Here is a 17,000-nt window from a genome sequence, read left to right on the forward strand (position 1 = left end):
AAAAAAAGTCACCTTGGCACTCACTTTTGGGAAGCAGAAGCTCACTATTGTAGGGAAGCAATGGTCTGACTGACGGGGAGACCTGGCTCTCAGACTAAAATCCAGGCTTCACTTCTCAGGAGCAAGGTCTGTTTCATTTAACAATTCCCAGTGGTGTTGAAAGTGTATTGTAAACTTTTGAGGAAGCTTTTAATATCTTGTGACTTTTATAATCAGTACTTACATTGTGCAAATCTCAATAATTTATTAAATAATGTCCCTCTCCCCCAAAAAAGAAATTGATATCATGGTGCTATTTTCTGATTCTGAGAGTTGGTCTTCAGTGCAATTCTCTGAGGGCTGAGATAACAAAATCTCATTGTGCTGTTTACTAGGGCTGAGAAAAAGGCTCAAATACACATTTAAGAATAGTATATGTGTCCCAGAGAGTTCAGGGGCTTTTGGGAGATTGTATTTAAAGAGAAACCCCAGGCCTAGTGTATAGGGTGTGATGGCTTAAATTCTAAGACAACATCAGGCCCTAGAAACCATAAGAATAAGCGGTATCCTGAAGCTTTGAAATCCCTAAAAGGGGACTCCCCTTCCATAGTCCCGTCACGTATTGCCATGGAGATCATGGACAGCAGAGATGCTCCAGGTGAGTGGAGTGACCCACCCAATGAAGGAATTCACTTCAAAAATTTCCCTAGGATCAGACTTGAGTGATGTGATGATCAACTCTGTGTACTCTGGTCTAAGGAGTCCAGTGAGTAGCCCTTTGGTGAGCTTTGCAATGGGCAGTGCCAGGCCACTGGGGCAGGCTTTCCTGGTGCCCATTTGCACTATCATGGGACTCCAGTGACAGCTAGAATGAGTCATGTTTCTTGATACTATTTTCCTAATTCTTTAACCATTCTGACCCTAAATACCAGCTATGACCTCATACTTCATTTCTCTTGATATTCAGTAGCATTTTTGATTTAGCTCAAAAATACCCGCTTTGTTTAACTTTTGAGGTGTTTTGATGACTTTGGGAAACTATTCCAGTTAGGCACCCTGTATTTCCTACTTCCTCTGTTTCCTTATGATCAATCAGAGATCCAGGCCCCACCATTTTCAACTCACAGCTTCCAAGGTCACACTAATCATTCCCATTTTGACCAGCAGGAAGGCGAAAGACTGGAAGTTCAAGATCATAAAATTCCTCTTAAGCATGAGATGCAGAAATTGCACACATCACTTTTGCTCAAATCCTAGTAGTGAGAGCTTGGCTTCATGGCCTCCTTTCATTGCAAGGGAAGCTGAAAAATGCAGTCACTACCTGTGACCCAGCCACAAGACTATCACTACAGACGAGGAGGGCAACAGATTTTGGTGGCTACATAGTGGTTCCTGCCACAGATAAGTTTATATAATTCCTTGAATCTGCCTAGGAGAACCGTGTTATATCAGGAACTCCCTCTTTTCCTTGACTTTGGGAACGTTTGAGGCTAAATTTAGTGACTCTTAGAGTAACTCATTTTCATTTTTTGGTATGTTTATTCATTACTCTGAACTGGTTTTTGACCTCCCTTTTTTACTTTTAATGGTCTTGTCTATCATACACTTTAATATTTTAAGCCATCTCTAATCCTTTTGGGAAGTAGGTAGAGTATAAATAATAAATGGAATAACACAGTGCAGTAAGGAAACTGCCCAAAGAACAGGTCATGTAGGAAGAATAAAAATATGCTTATGTTTGGTAAATTCAAGTTGTTGATCTGCAAGAAGTGTGGGGAGAAGAGTTCCTTTGGACGACATTGTAGCACTTACATTCATGAGGTGGGCAAACAGTAGCAAAAGTCCAGGCAGTGTAATGATTAAGGAATAGGATGACTCAGTGTCTGAGAGGCAAAGTTGCTTATCAATATATATGTAGCTTGTCTCATAATCTGTAAGAATTACTCTTTTTTGTTTTTGTTTTTGTTTTGCTACTAAATGACACATTTTAGAGTACAGGAATTCATTGTTCATATGTCAGCAATCACCATGAGGATTAAAAAAAAAAAACAACTCTGAGTTTTGAGCCCCTCATATGAACTCAGCACTCTGGTAATTCCAGTGGGAGATCTAAAACATGGTGCCCTTCCTTATGGATCTTTATACTCTTATAAACCTGAGAGACATAATGTATTACATTGCAAAGTATTTTTATTTGCCCTTATGAGCCCCATCCCTAGCCCTGTGCTTGGCACAGAGTGGACTCTCCCCGACTCAGGCTGAATGAATCAACAGTATTAGGATGTCACTGAACGCCGAGCTGAAATTTGAAATAGGTATTAGAGGTCTCAGAAATATGCAGGATTTCTACTGATGTTCTGTATACCAAGGTTTTGCTTGTGTGCACTAAGAAAAAACGAAAACTTGGTCCCCAATTTGACAGGGAAATTCATAGTAAAATCCTATTTAATAACACGTTCTAGATTTGTCAATGAACATGCCTGTTCACTATCTTTATAGCTGTGAGAAAATGTATGCCCTATTCACATAGCAGCCCTTCTCCTAGGCATTTTGTGACAATATGCAGACACCTAAGACGTGGGTACCTTGAACTTTGAATAATAAGGGATTAAGCTTTTAAAATATCTACCCACAGGCATTTATTAGAAGTTATGTTTAACATTTTATTAAATTATAAGCTTTCCAAAATTGCTCATATTTTGAGCATTTTCTGTCTGTGTTGGTGGTTGTTTATCTTTGTTTATTCTGCCTAGCTTCTGTCATATTTTTTCCCAAAACTTTCAAATTCACTAAAAAGACACTTGAGTTGCATATAAAATCTGATGTTTATATAGCTAAATACTTATAACTAATGTGTCCAAATATGTGTTCATATATTTTTTATATAATACAGAGCATGGACTAACGGTTGTCTATTGGAAATGATAGAGTCTTGTAACTTGCAGTCTCTGATATCTTTACTGTATGGCTTTGGGCTGATCATTCTTTATCCTTTGGTGACAGAGTGATTTTTCATCAGTCAGCTTTATATGGCATTGTTTTATTTGATGATCTAACATCTGGGAAACATTCTGAACCTGGTGAAATAGAAAAAGTTAACAAGTACAATTAATGATAATAGTACTGCTAGGCACAATAATTTATTTCCTATGCTGGTAAGTGAATTCTTGCTCTTCACATCGAAGAGGATTAAGGAAGCTTTTGTTAATGGGGTGTTTATTGAATGTGTCATAGATGTGAAGTAAATCAATTACCTAGGCATAATAACCTCTGTAACTTTCTGCTAGTGAAGAAATTCAAACGGGGCTTTAAGAAAATTTTATTTCTCTGTACTCTGTGAAAGTTGTTCACACTTTAACAACTAAGACTATCTCAAAGGCCCATGTAGTAAACATATAGGAATTTACACTCTCCATAAGAACTGTGATTTAAACTGATAGCTTCCCCAGGTAACTTGAGGTCTCTTCTCTCCTGCCAGGGAAGCCTTGTGAGTCTTCTGAGAAGAAAGCATTCAGGAAATAAAATAACCCTTTCCCAGTCACCTATCAATATATAGGCATATTTGACTTGAAATTATAAAGTAATGAAACTTTATGGACCATCTAGTCTCAAATTTTGGTTGAAAGATAAATCTTAAAATGTTTTGTATTTTGAGAGATTTCTACCTTCCAAAATCTTGGACTAGTTGAGTTTTGCTTGCCTTGAGTTGTGTTAGGTATGGGATTCTGTAGATAGACTTCTCAGCAAAATACTGCACATACGTGGAGTAATCAGGCCACCTTCATCAGGCCTCCAGTGCCACACAGGAGACCTCATTCTGCACAGGCCCTTCAAAGAAATCAGGACTTTTATCCCCCTTCCCTCTTTCCCACGCCCCTCCCTACCCGCTGCCTCATCTTAAGCCAGTGAATATCCTCTCAGGTCCTGTATTCCTTGGTTCTTCCTTTCACAGTGGTCTTAGTTTAAGTTCCCCAGAAAGCGAGGCTGAGGTAGTGGATTTGTTTGTTTCTAGAGATTACAATCCCAGGAAGCAGGAATGAAGGACACGGGAAGTGAGGCCAAGGAGGAAGAAGAGCCACTACAAGGATGTGGCATGGAGCTGGCTGTGATGAAATAAAAATGATTGCTTGATGCTGGGGGCTCTTTCCTGAGCAGCCGTGTAAACAGCTTGTCGGAACTCTCCATCAGAGGACAGAAAGGACACCACTGGTCCCCCACCAGATGCTCTTTACTGGGCCTGTTCACCCATCTCCCAGGTGCTGTGTTGGCTCATCTCTGCTCTCTACTCTGCAATGTTGCCAGAAAGTCACCGCAACTCGAAGTTATGTCCCCAGAGCCCACAGCCCCTGGCTGACTGACAGGAGGTTCAAAGGGCTGGCCCCTTGCCTCAATTCATGTTCCAGAGTGCCCCATGGGTTCAGACTGAGACCTCATCTTCTGAGGTCAAATCTTTGCTTGGTTTCTTCTCCTGCTCTGATCTGATTTCCTCATTCCCTTTCTCCTGAGAGCGTTCCTTTCATAAATCACCTTCTAGAGCTCCTTATTGTTGTTACTTTCTGCCCTTTGTTCATCGAAGACATTGTTCTTCTGTTCGACCTCAACCCCGCCATCAGCAAGTGTTCATACGAGTCATGACACAGCATAGCCTCGGTGGTCGGTTATATTATCGTTCACTCATATTTGGTGCCCTCCTGCTGGTGATCCTCCCTGGGGAAGAATTATAGGTCCCTGCTCTGTGGAACTGAGGCACAGACATATGGCTTGATTTGGCCAGGAAAGTGTGAAAAGAAGTGATGTGTGTCATTTCTGAGGAGAAGCTTTGATAGCCAAGTCAAGGTTTACCGTACTGTTTTTTCCTCCTATCAAAAGACCTATAATTTTCCAGTTGGAGGTTGTTTGGCATGGGTCACAGTGTAATGGAGCAGAGCTTTTTCTGATCTGAGATGGACATGTAGTCTAAATAAGAAATAAAACATTGTTATAAATTAGATACTTTGGGGTCATTACTACAGTATAACCAGTATTAAGTAATCAGAATTCCCAGATTACCTCAATTCCAATAATTTACTCTCAAGGCTACATCCAGATGTTTATCAATCTCTGGAATAATTCCAGCTCTAAGATATTAAGTGTTGATATACATGTCTGGAGTCATTAGCCTTTTATTCTTCAAGCTCTCTCACTTTCTTACTTTACACTTGCTCTTAGGTCTTGTACCACTTTACATACATTCACACTCACCTCTCTAGTCACTGCTATGGTGAGGTTTTGGTTAGGATTTGGCCAAGTTTCTGGAGGTACAACCTGCCAGCATCTCATCACATGTCCTGCTTTGCATACCTCTCACTTCTCTCCCTAAGACTTCTCTGATGCTGCAGCATGGGACGTTTCAGGAACCTGTTTGGCACTCACGCATGTGCAAATTGGAAATGTGATGCAGCTAATGCCCATGGAATCACCCTTGACCAATGATGTCCAAAAGTGCATGGAAAATACTTTATTCTTTTGTTCCCTGGGTGAACAGTTACGGACACATGTCACAGTTCTCAGAATCAAATGAGTTCAAACACCAGTTATATGTATCCATGATTAATTTGATAACATATCCTTGTATTGACTTGACTTCCCTGCTTAACTCTCCCTGATCCTCATTCTGGTTCCCTGGAGTTTCTTAAATAAACTGTCCACCAACAAGCCTTTGTCTGAGGCTCTGCTTCCGGGAAACACAGATATGACTGTTTTCCTCAAGCTCTCTAGATTATCCACCCCTCAATTTTCTCCTTAGTGCAGTGCCCACTCATGGCTTCATTTCTTCCAAATATTACCTACAAGCTTGTGGTATATCACTCCAGTCATTTTCTTAACAGCACTCTCAGTATCAGAGTCTCCCTGTGTTTCCCTCTGTACTAGACCCATTTTGGTAACCCTGATTTGGATCAACCTCCTGCCTTCTCTACTCATATCTTAGGTGCTGAGAGATGCTGGATGAAATCAGAGTTGAGGGAATTGAGACCAAGCTGATGGTCTCCACTGTACTTGCAGCCTCAGTACTGCCCTTAATCAGCTCTTCTTCTACACCCACCCCACTACATTTGCCCTTTCTCTCAGGAGACAAAATTTCTTTTCCATACAGAAAAAAAATGTACTTGTCAAGACAGGCGTACCCCTTGCTGAATTATATCTCCATCCATACCAATTTATCTATGTCTGTTCTATCACCTAGTTTCCTCTTAACCTAGAGGAGATATCTCTACTGATATCTAAGACTAATTAATAATTTCTCCATTGGTGGTCTTGATTTCATCAATGCTTGTTCTTTTTTCACTGTTCTGTGTTCTCTATTATTCATTGCACTTCAAAGTATAGATATGGCTGAGTGCTTCATCCAGAGAAACCCTCATAGACCCTGTCCCTCCATTTGTTATTATTTCCTTCCACTACCAGTATTTTCAAAGGATGTCCCATAATTGCTTTCTTGTCATTTTAAGGACCATTCTCTGCAGCCCATTATAATCTGGTTCCAGCTGCCCTATCCCACTGAGTCTGTTATCAGTTACTTTCTAAAAGACAAACCCAAAACACTACTTTTATTTTTATTTTTGGTTTGTTTGTTTATACTTCACCTTTCACAGCGTTTACCAAAGCTGATCTCTATCTACTTGAAAATCTTTTTTTCCCCAAGTCTTCAAAGATATCACTGGCTTTCTTTCTACCTCTCTGAGTTTCCTTCTCAATACCCTTTCTTTCTCAAGTCCACATCTTCCTTTGACCAGATTTCATGTTTCCTAAACCAGTTTCTGATTATAATTTGGTTTCTCAAGTAGGTGGCATACAGGGACAGAATGCACTGGTCAAGGGATTTCAAGTAAACTTGGAAGACTTGTTTTAATTCTCATTGTAATGTATTTAATTGGCATGCTAATTTATTTATCAGTCTCTCATCTGACTGTTAAGTGTGACATCCTCTGTGAGGCTGCTAATCTCTTTGAACCTTCCTGGAAGAGAGCCAATGCTGAGACATGGTGACCATAGCTCAGCAATGTCACTCCATGAAGCACAAGTAACCAGCTGACCTACTGTGGGGAACATAGCTACCTCATTTCTCTGTACCTGCAGTAGTCTTATGAGAGAAGTAAAGTGGAAACTTTAAGGGTCCATGTGCGATTAAAAAAATGAATTATCAAAACTAGCATCTTGTGGGGCTAAGGAGATTCTTAAAAAAAAAAAAAGGGAGATACAAGTGAAGTGTAAAAATTTCTGTTTCATGGGCCCAAAGGTTACCTTCCTTAGAAGATGGGGCCTGGGATAGTGGTGCCGGTTTTAGAAGATACCTTATGAATATTTGTTGACTGAATAAAGGAAGATTCTCTGTTTAGAAATTTAAACTTTTATCTGCATGTCAACTTTAAAATTAAGGCTACAGTATCCACATTGCAGTTAAGTGGATGCTTTAATAACCACTAAAAAGCATACCTCATATATTTAAATGCTTCCATGAGATGCCATTCTAATATTTGTAATTTTTAGTCTTTCTAACAGACTGCAAGGATCCCTTTCCCCACTCAATTTTTTTTTTTTGAAATAGAAAGTCTTTATTTATTTATTCATTCATTCATTCATTCATTTATTTATGGCTGGGTTGGGTCTTCGTTTCTGTGCGAGGGCTTTCTCCAGTTGTGGCAAGTGGGGGCCACTTCTCATCGCGGTGCGCGGGCCTCTCACTGTCGCGGCCTCTCTTCTTGCGGAGCACAGGCTCCAGACGCGCAGGCTCAGTAGTTGTGGCTCACGGGTCTAGTTGCTCCGCGGCATGTGGGATCCTCCCAGACCAGGCTCGAACCTGCGTCCCCTGCATTGGCAGGCAGACTCCCAACCACTGCGCCACCAGGGAAGCCCTCCCCACTCAATTTTAGGAAGAAAGATGATTTTGTTTCTTTGGGTTTTGATATTGGTGTCTGGGGTACTTCACAGGATTTCAAAATATCCAGCTAGATTTGTAGACAATGTTGTATTCTTGGGATTTTGAAGAGAGAGATTATTTTGACATGTTGTAATAATAGTAAAAAAAAAAGTTATATCTATTAAAGGCTTAATTGATAACTTCTAGCAAGGATATCTGATTTTGCACTCTACAGAATAACATATAGGCAAGTTTGAAAACAAGCACAATAATTGTCTTTTATAGATGTTGTATCCACATGTTTCTGGCAGATCTCATAGTAGCTATAAAAAATAATAGTACAGTAGCAGGGCAAGTTGAAAGCTTTCCTTTGAGAATCGTGATGACTCATCCTTTTTATTGTTAGATTTAAGATGATGAACACTTGATCTGAAAAATGTGATTTTTCTCTATTGCTGTGTTTAATTAAATGCAAAAATCCTAGAGCGGAGCAACCTTTAAGACTGCAAATTTAAACTCATAAAAGTCAGATAATGGAAAAGTGAAGGTTGTGATACAATGTTAACTCATCCATTGCATATAGGTTGCATTTTGCATGACCAATCAGGCGATTTAAGCAAGGGTGATGACAGTAAAGTATCTTTCCTCTCCCCTCTTGAATCTGTGACTATTTTAAACTAGCCTTTCTATATGCATCATTTAGTAAGAGCCAAAAATACTTTTAGCATAATTTAGCGTTAGTATTTCTTTCTGAGAAGTTGTACTAGCTCTGAGAATAACCCCTGTGGCCTGGATCAGCACTATGGTGGCCGGTTTCTTTCTCGTATATTTTCTCTGAGTAATGTTTTAAACTTTAATATGTGGAAGACTAAAATAATAAAGCAACTGAGAAAATTCTGTAGTAACTTTAATGGAATATTTTCCAAGAGACCACAGTTTAATGGTCCTGTAATAAACCTTCTGAGATGGAGGATTTATGAGGAATCAGTGTAATGGAAAGAGTGTGGGTTTAGAGATAGACAACCTGGGTTTGGATTATCATTCTGTGATTTAGTGGGTATGTGATTTGGGGTACTTACTTGATTTACCTAATTTTTTGATTTTGTTGGCTTAACTCTAAAACAGGGGATAAACTTTACCATGCAGGATGGTTGTGAGGATCAAAGACACTAAAAATTCTTGAGTTATTATTTCATTATTATTTTACTATTATTTTCACAGAGAGTAGAGTTATAATGATGTTCCAACAACATTTGAAATATTTCCCTCTTGCCATCCAAGTACAACTTACTGCAAAATTAGTCTGACATGTTTCTTGATGTGATGGACATCTGATACATTTTATAGATTGCTGGCCACATAATTCTCTTCCTGCTTCTTGCATGGCCCTCCTCTGATGCATGGTCCACACCGATGCCATAGTGACTTTCCTGAAGCATGTGTATGATCAATTTGCTTTCTTGTGTAAAATGCGTCCAAGGACTCCACTGCCTTAAGGATAAAGTCTCACATTTGCCCTACATGTCTGTCTGGATGCTCCGTGTTAGTGTATGTGTCTGTGCTTCTCTGAAAACTCAGTTGCTTTGCTTGGTATGCCCTTACCCATATCAATCATATGCTACAAATTCTCATTTATTCCTAATGACTTACTATGGTGTGAATTCTTCTGGAAAGCTTTCTTTGATTGCTTCAGCTAGAATTAGGTGCCCTTCCTGGGGCTGGGAGAAGCTTGGTTTTCTTAACATCTTCTTTTATGGTTTTTATTATTTGTATTGGAATTGCCTGTCTACTTAGTAGACATCCTTGAATTAGACATCTTTGAGGCTAGTGTCAGCATTTTATTCATCTTACTATCTCCAGGGCTGGCAAAATACCTGATAAACAGTAAATGCTCAATAATTGTTCAATTGAAATGTAGATATATGTGTAATGAGCACCACTGGGATCTCCTGCCCTTGGCAGTTGGCTTCTAGTAACCCCTTGGAAGCATGCTGAACTCATCTCAAAATCCCTCCTAAACAAAACCTCCCTACCAATGTATAATATTTTTGGATGGGGGCAGGGAATGAAAGTAAGACAATGATGTATATGTGTGGAGTAATTTCTATCATAATTCAACTCATTTTAAAAATTATAAATGACAGCAATATACTTATTCTGTTGCCTGTGGATGACCAGAACCCAAAAGTGAAGTATTTCTTTCAGGTTCTCTATTAAGGAGGATGGGCCAATTTGCATCACTCATTATTCTATGGCAATATCATAAAAGGCACTATTAGTTTTCTCTAATTTTTAAAATCCACATCTCCAAATGCACAGTAGCAGCTGTGATCTCTGCATCTAGCTGAAGAGCAGAGCAAGCCAGGTATATGAGCCACCCGTCAACCTTGTGTCAGGATTTGACACAGGCAATAGGAGAGCTGGTGGGGTGGTCAATTGATGTTACGGCATTTTCCATTTAGATATGGACTCCTTAACTTTAGGTTAAAATATAAATGCCATGGACAAGGTTTCTTACTTTAGGTCAAATGGTGGGCCAGGGAGGCTACTAATTACTTTTTTTGGGGGGACAGGGAGGGTAGATTTTTCTTTAAACCAGTGTTAATTTTCAAAAACAAATTTGCAAGTACTAATTTCTGTTAGGCATTTTAAAGTAAATGAATCCAGTTATTCCTCATTCATTCAGGTAAGGACCCTTTAGTTAAGGAACTGCTCATTAATTGACCAGGCCCTTATTGCTGAAATTGCAAGGGTAAATTAAATGCAGGACCAAGCATTTAGGAGGGTGGTGGGTAGGGAGGAGGGAAACTGATTTGGAATGACAGTTTCCTCTATCTAGGCAAGCAGGAAAGCTTTCATTCAAAATAATGCTTGAGCCTATTAAATATTTATTTATTTAAGAGTTTGCCTCCCAATAAATATTGAATTAAGTCATTTGCACCTTCAAAGTGCACCCTTATAAAAGAGGTAGAGTGAAAGATGTCCTATAAAGACAGATTGTGAGCTTCCTTTATAACATATAGAGGTTAGTTCAAGATAAGTCTTAATTTTTAAATACAGATACAGAGAACAAATGAGCGGTCACCAGACGGAAGGAGGCTGAAGGGTTGGGCAAAATAGGTGAAGGGAATTAAGAGGTATAAACTTCCAGTTGTAAAATAAAGTCATGGGGATGTAAAATACAGCACAGGGAATATAGTCAATACTACTGTGATAATGACAGATGGTTACTAGACTTACTGTGGTGATCAGTTCATAATGTATATAAATGTTGAATGACTATGTTGAACACCTGAAGCTAATGTTAAATTGTATGTCAGCTATATTTCAATAAAAAAATAAAAAGGAAAAATTTTGAGTTTTCAAGCTTCAGAGATAGAGTCATGTAATTTTTTTAAAAAAAATTATTATTTCTTTGGAAAGCTGCACGTGGAAAACACATCAGGCCCTCAGCAGGGCGTGTGGTGAGAATGTCTGGAAATTTTATGTTAAATTACAACACAAGGTGACTGGGTGATAGGATAAAAAGAATTGGTTATGACAGTTTGAAAATCTAGGATAGTTGGCCAAGGAATTACTAGAGATTGATTAATGTCACATTGTAAGCAAAATCTGGAATCCTTAACACATTTGATGTGGTTTAACACTCAACCTGCTGAAGTACTATCAATGCAGGTTCTGAATTGAGTGAAATCTTAGATCGAATTTTTGTGTGTGTGTGTGTTTATTTTTATAATTTTATTTATTTTTATTTTATTTTTTTTTAACATCTTTATTGGAGTATAATTGCTTTACAATGGTGTGTTAGTTTCTGCTTTATAACAAAGTGAAGCAGCTATACATATACATGTATACCCATATCTCTTCCCTCTTGCGTCTCCCTCCCACCCTCCCTATCTCACCCCTCTAGGTGGTCACAAAGCACCGAGCTGATCTCCCTGTGCTATGTGGCTGCTTCCCACTAGCCATCTATTTTACATTTGGTAGTGTATATATGTCCATGCCACTCTCTCACTTTGTCCCAGCTTACCTTCCTCCTCCCTGTGTCAGGTTCATTCTCTAGTAGGTCTGCGTCTTTATTCCCGTCCATAGATTGAATTTTAACCTAGCGCTTCTATGTGAAAAATCTTTTCACACAAGCTTTCCAATTTGCTAACACTTTCAGAAAGACTGACAAGAAGGAGCACATGCAGAGGTAGTTTTTAGACAAACAAGGGACATATTTCTTATTGTTAAATATGTTAAATATAGCAAGTCATATGTATGAATATTTAAGAAAACAACTACTGATAAAATCCTTCATTTAGTTTTCGCATCCCATTCTTTTCCAATCCCAGAGTTAAGATTCTCTTGAATTTCGTGTTTACCCTACTTACACATGATTTTATTCTATTACTTAGCCATAAGTGAAATAAGTATTATTTTGCATGGTATCAGGCTTTTTAACTGACACCACACTCTGTAGATTCCTTCCTCCCCATCCCCTCAACAATATATTTCCAACATTGTGTTATTGGATTTTACTGTATTTATCCATTCTTCTGTTGAAGGACATTTAAATCATTTTCCTTTTTTTGCTGTTAAGAACTGTGCTATTAATTTGTGCATTCATTCATTAAACAAATTATTGGATATCTAATGTGCTAGGTGGATATCACTGTACAAGGTATTGAGGATACAGCAGTGACCAAAACTGATAAAAAAATCCGTATCTTTATGGAGGTTAAGTTCTTTCCATTTCATCTTCTTTTGTGTCCTTAAATATTATTTCATATTTTTCTTATAAAGATATTTTCCATCTTTTGTTAAATTTATTTTGAATACCTTATACATTTTGTTGCTATAGCGAAAGGGATGTATTTTTTCTATTACATTTTCTATTTAGTTATTACTTGCATATGGGAATGCTACTGGTTTTGATGAGTTGATCTTGTATTCAAAACCTTCTAGTCTGTATAAGCACTGTATAATACTATGCCTATACTTTCTCTTGAATTTCTATTACTATAATAAAATTGTCTTCAACTACAATCTGTGTTGTTTCTTATTTTCTAATTTTAGTTTCTCATTTTTATTGACAAAAGTGATAGAGAATATTCTTGTTCTGAGACTGTCTTTGGTGAGAATATTACTAAAATATTCTTTATTAAGCATAATGTTTGCTATTAGTTTGTTAAATACTCTTTATTATTCAGGTTAATGAAATTTCCTTCTATTTCTTGTTTGCCAAGAATATTTTCATGAATATATAATGAGTAATAGTAAATGGTTTTCTGTATCTATTGAAATGCTACTATTTTCCCTGATAATCTATTACTGTTGGGTATGAGATTAATAGCTTTGGTGATGCTGAATCATCCTTGAATCCCTGAGATGATGCCTCACAAGCAAACAGAGTTTTAGCGAAAGAACGTGCTAAATTTGATTTACTAATGTTTATTTAGGAATTTTTTTCTATAATCATAACTAAGAATGGCCTAACACTTTTTTTCTTGTACTTACCTAGTCTGATTTGGGTAGTGTATGCTACTTTCATGAAACATGTTGAATTAGTCTTCCTTCTTAGTTTATTATCTGAAAAGTTTTACATAATAAATAGTTGTTTCTTTAAGGTTTGGAAAACTTATAAGACCATCCACCTTTCCATCTGTCTTTTAATTGCCCATTCAGATTCCTTAATAGTTATTGATGTATTTTGGATTTCTAATTTCTCTTGAGTAAATTTTTAAGAAAAAGATCTGCTTCATATACCTTTTCAAATTTATTGGCATAAATTCATTCATTGATTTCACTTGTGATTTTCAATTCTAAACTGTATTTGTAATTAAGTTCCTCTTCTCATTCCCAATATTTTCACTTGGGCTTTCTCTCTCTAATTTTCTACCTTCCATCCTCCCTCCCTCTCTTTCTTTTTAGATCTATTTTTGTTAGAATCTTTTTACACAGTATCACATTTTGACCTGCTGCTCTTTTTTTTAAAAAAATTAATTAATTAATTTATTTATGGCTGTGTTGTGTCTTCGTTTCCGTGCGAGGGCTTTCTCTAGTTGCGGCAAGCGGGGGCCACTCTTCATCGCGGTGCGCGGGCCTCTCACTATCGCGGTCTCTCTTGTTGCGGAGCACAGGCTCCAGACGCGCAGGCTCAGTAGTTGTGGCTTACGGGCCCAGTTGTTCTGCGGCATGTGGGATCTTCCCAGACCAGGGCTCGAACCCATGTCCCCTGCATTGGCAGGCAGATTCTCAACCGCTGCGCCACCAGGGAAGCCCTTGACCTGCTGCTCTTTGTTGCTGTCTTTTCTATTTCATTAATTTCTGTTAATCTCCAATTTTCTTTCAGTTTTTTATTTTGGGGTTTATTTTGGGTTTAGTCTGTTATTCTCTTTATAGCTCCTTAATTTAAAACTTAGCTTATTTCTCTATTCTTTTCTTTGTATATAAATGTACTTAAAGCTATACAGTTTCCTTTAATTATATGCCATTACTTATATACAGCACTTTCATTATTATTCACTTCTAAATGTTTTACAATTTTATTGCTATTTCCTCTTTAATACAGTTTATATTTAATGCCTTTTAAGGTTTATAAACATATGTTTGTATTATCTTATTTTCACTTTCAAATATTAAATTAGATATCGTCAGAAAATAAGCATACTACTGACAGAAATTTTGTTGAGTCTGCCAATGCAGTTTATTACATGGTCAATTTTTATAAACATTCTCGATTTTCCATATGTGGAATGAATGTATAATTTCTTTTTATTCTCTGTGTGGTGTTATATCTATTTGATAAACTTGTTAATTTTGTGGTCAAATCTTTAGACTTATACCCTTTTTGCTATTTGAGTCATTGGTTTCTGCTAGAGATACGTTAAAAATCTCCCACCCACAATAGTGGATCTTTCTATTTCTACACATAATTCTGTCAGATTTTTCTTTGCATATTTTGAGGGGCTGTTACATACATATACATTTATGATTGTTATATAGTCAGTTTTTCCTATTAATATTCATACTGTCTACTTGTGCTTCTATTAATGATTTCTGCATCAGATACCATTTTGCCTGGTACAACAATTTTCATTCTTTATAGTAGTTTAACTCCCAGTCACTGATGCCTGCCTCTGGATTGGGAGCTAGTGAGCCCTGGGCTTCATTTCACACTCATTGATTTGCTCTGCAGAGATTCAATTTCTGTTGAGGTATTTATATTGTTTTCAAGCTTGGTTATTTTAGAATCATTATATTTTATTAATCATTACCATGTATCTGGAACAGAGGAGGTATATCAAAATGTGAATCTCTGTACTTTTGACTCTGTGACTGACATTTTTTTGGGGAATCTAGAATGCTAGTTTTTGAAGTGGAATCTGAAAATTACTTGTATCAGAATCACTTGAGATACTTTTTATAAATTCAGATCCTCTGGTCTTACCCAGAACTAGATTAGAATCTTGGGTGGTAGTGGCAGTATCTAGGAATCTTAATTTTAAACAAGATTTGCATAGTGTTTTCATGTGTACTAAAGTTTGTGAACCACTAGTCTAGAACATGATGCAAACTATTGTCATTTTTCTAATCTTTTATAACATTTCCCTGAATATAAAGACAGATGATTCTCTTTTTACATGTTTGGATGGTTTTTAGGTGGGTGGATGAACACCATAGATGGCCTTGGGCACTTTACTTATACTTTTAAGCCTCCATTTCTCAGTCTGTAACATGGGTTAAATAGATCTGTTTGGTTAAATAAGTGAGATTATATATATACCAGTGTCTGGCACTTAATAAATACTCAATAAATAGTAGTAGACTATGTTGTTACAAAGAGAAGACTGAGGCATAAAGCTTGAAATTTGCAAAATAGTAGTCCCCATAACTTTATGGTAGTTTCAGTTTTTTAAACTGTGCCCAAAGTCTTAGAATCAAAATTGGTCTATTTGGGAGGAAGAATGATAGAAAGCTTCTGAAGAGCTTAAATAAGGAAAAATAGCTAGATAAAAGATGACTTGCATCTGATTCTAGTTACAGGTTATAACTCATGTTTAAATAATCCCTTGTTTAATCATTATGCCTATTTGAAATCTAATTACATTCTACAACAAAATTAAGTAAAATTGGTTTTAAGTTTCTTTAAAATCAATAGGTGTAACTGCATGAATTGATATTTTTAATAAGTGAACTGACGTTCCATTAATCTCAAACATTAGAAATGTTTTTAGCATTGAAAAAATACATGGCTATGATCAATCACTGGTTTACCACCTCTTATTAATTCAAACACTTAGAAGGAATATTTTTAGGTGCATAGAAACTGGTTAATATTTGGCACAGAGTAGCAAAACATGAGTTTACTTTAAAGAAAAGATCAGGAGAACCAAGAAGACAAATGTAAGAAAAAATTTCAGAAGAGTTCCTCATTTATATTTCCTTGGGAATCAGGCTCATACACATGCAAAATGTTAAATCTCTGTTTCTGATAAAAATAGTTCTGTTTTTGACTTCCAGTTCTGCTGTTGTCTGACTGTAAGAAATTCTCACTGATTTTTTTTTTTGATGGTCATGTATACTCTTATGTAATAGCATTTTACATGCCCCACTTTTCTAATATTATTATATTTTAGTCCATAAGTTATAAATATCAAGATGGAACTGTGACTAAAGTAGTCCCCACTTATCCACAGGGATATGTTCCAAGACCCCAGTGGATGCCTGGAACTGCTGATAGTACCTAACTCTATATATACTATGTTTTTTCCCTCCACATACAGACATACCAATGATAAAGTTTAATTTGTACATTAGGCACATTATTCTCACTGACTTTTAAAGTCTCAGTTCCTTCTCTATAAAAATGGGAAAAATAATAGTACCTATACCGTAAGACTGTTATGAGAATTCAAAAAATCAATGCATTTCAAGCTTTTAGGACTGTGTCTAAACTTGGAAAGACTTAATAAGTAGGAGTTACTTTCATTAGCTCTCTAACACCTCATCAGTATTATTTAGTGGCTTCTTTAGTCTGTAACACAATATATGTAGCATGGATGAAATACTGAGTTAAACACTTTGCAACTCTATGATCAGATACTACTATAATTATAATATTATTAGTATTATGAGT

The 17,000-nt window shown here is 36.9% G+C and overlaps 1 long non-coding RNA gene across 1 annotated transcript in view; it reads left to right on the plus strand.

Moving 5' to 3' along the window:
* Positions 1-17,000, plus strand: part of LOC309624983 — a 714,184-nt gene that overhangs the window by 372,945 nt on the left and 324,239 nt on the right. The window lies entirely within an intron of this gene.

The sequence above is a fragment of the Balaenoptera borealis genome, assembly GCF_965194805.1.
Source record: "Balaenoptera borealis genome assembly, chromosome: 3".
NCBI lineage: Eukaryota > Metazoa > Chordata > Mammalia > Artiodactyla > Balaenopteridae > Balaenoptera > Balaenoptera borealis.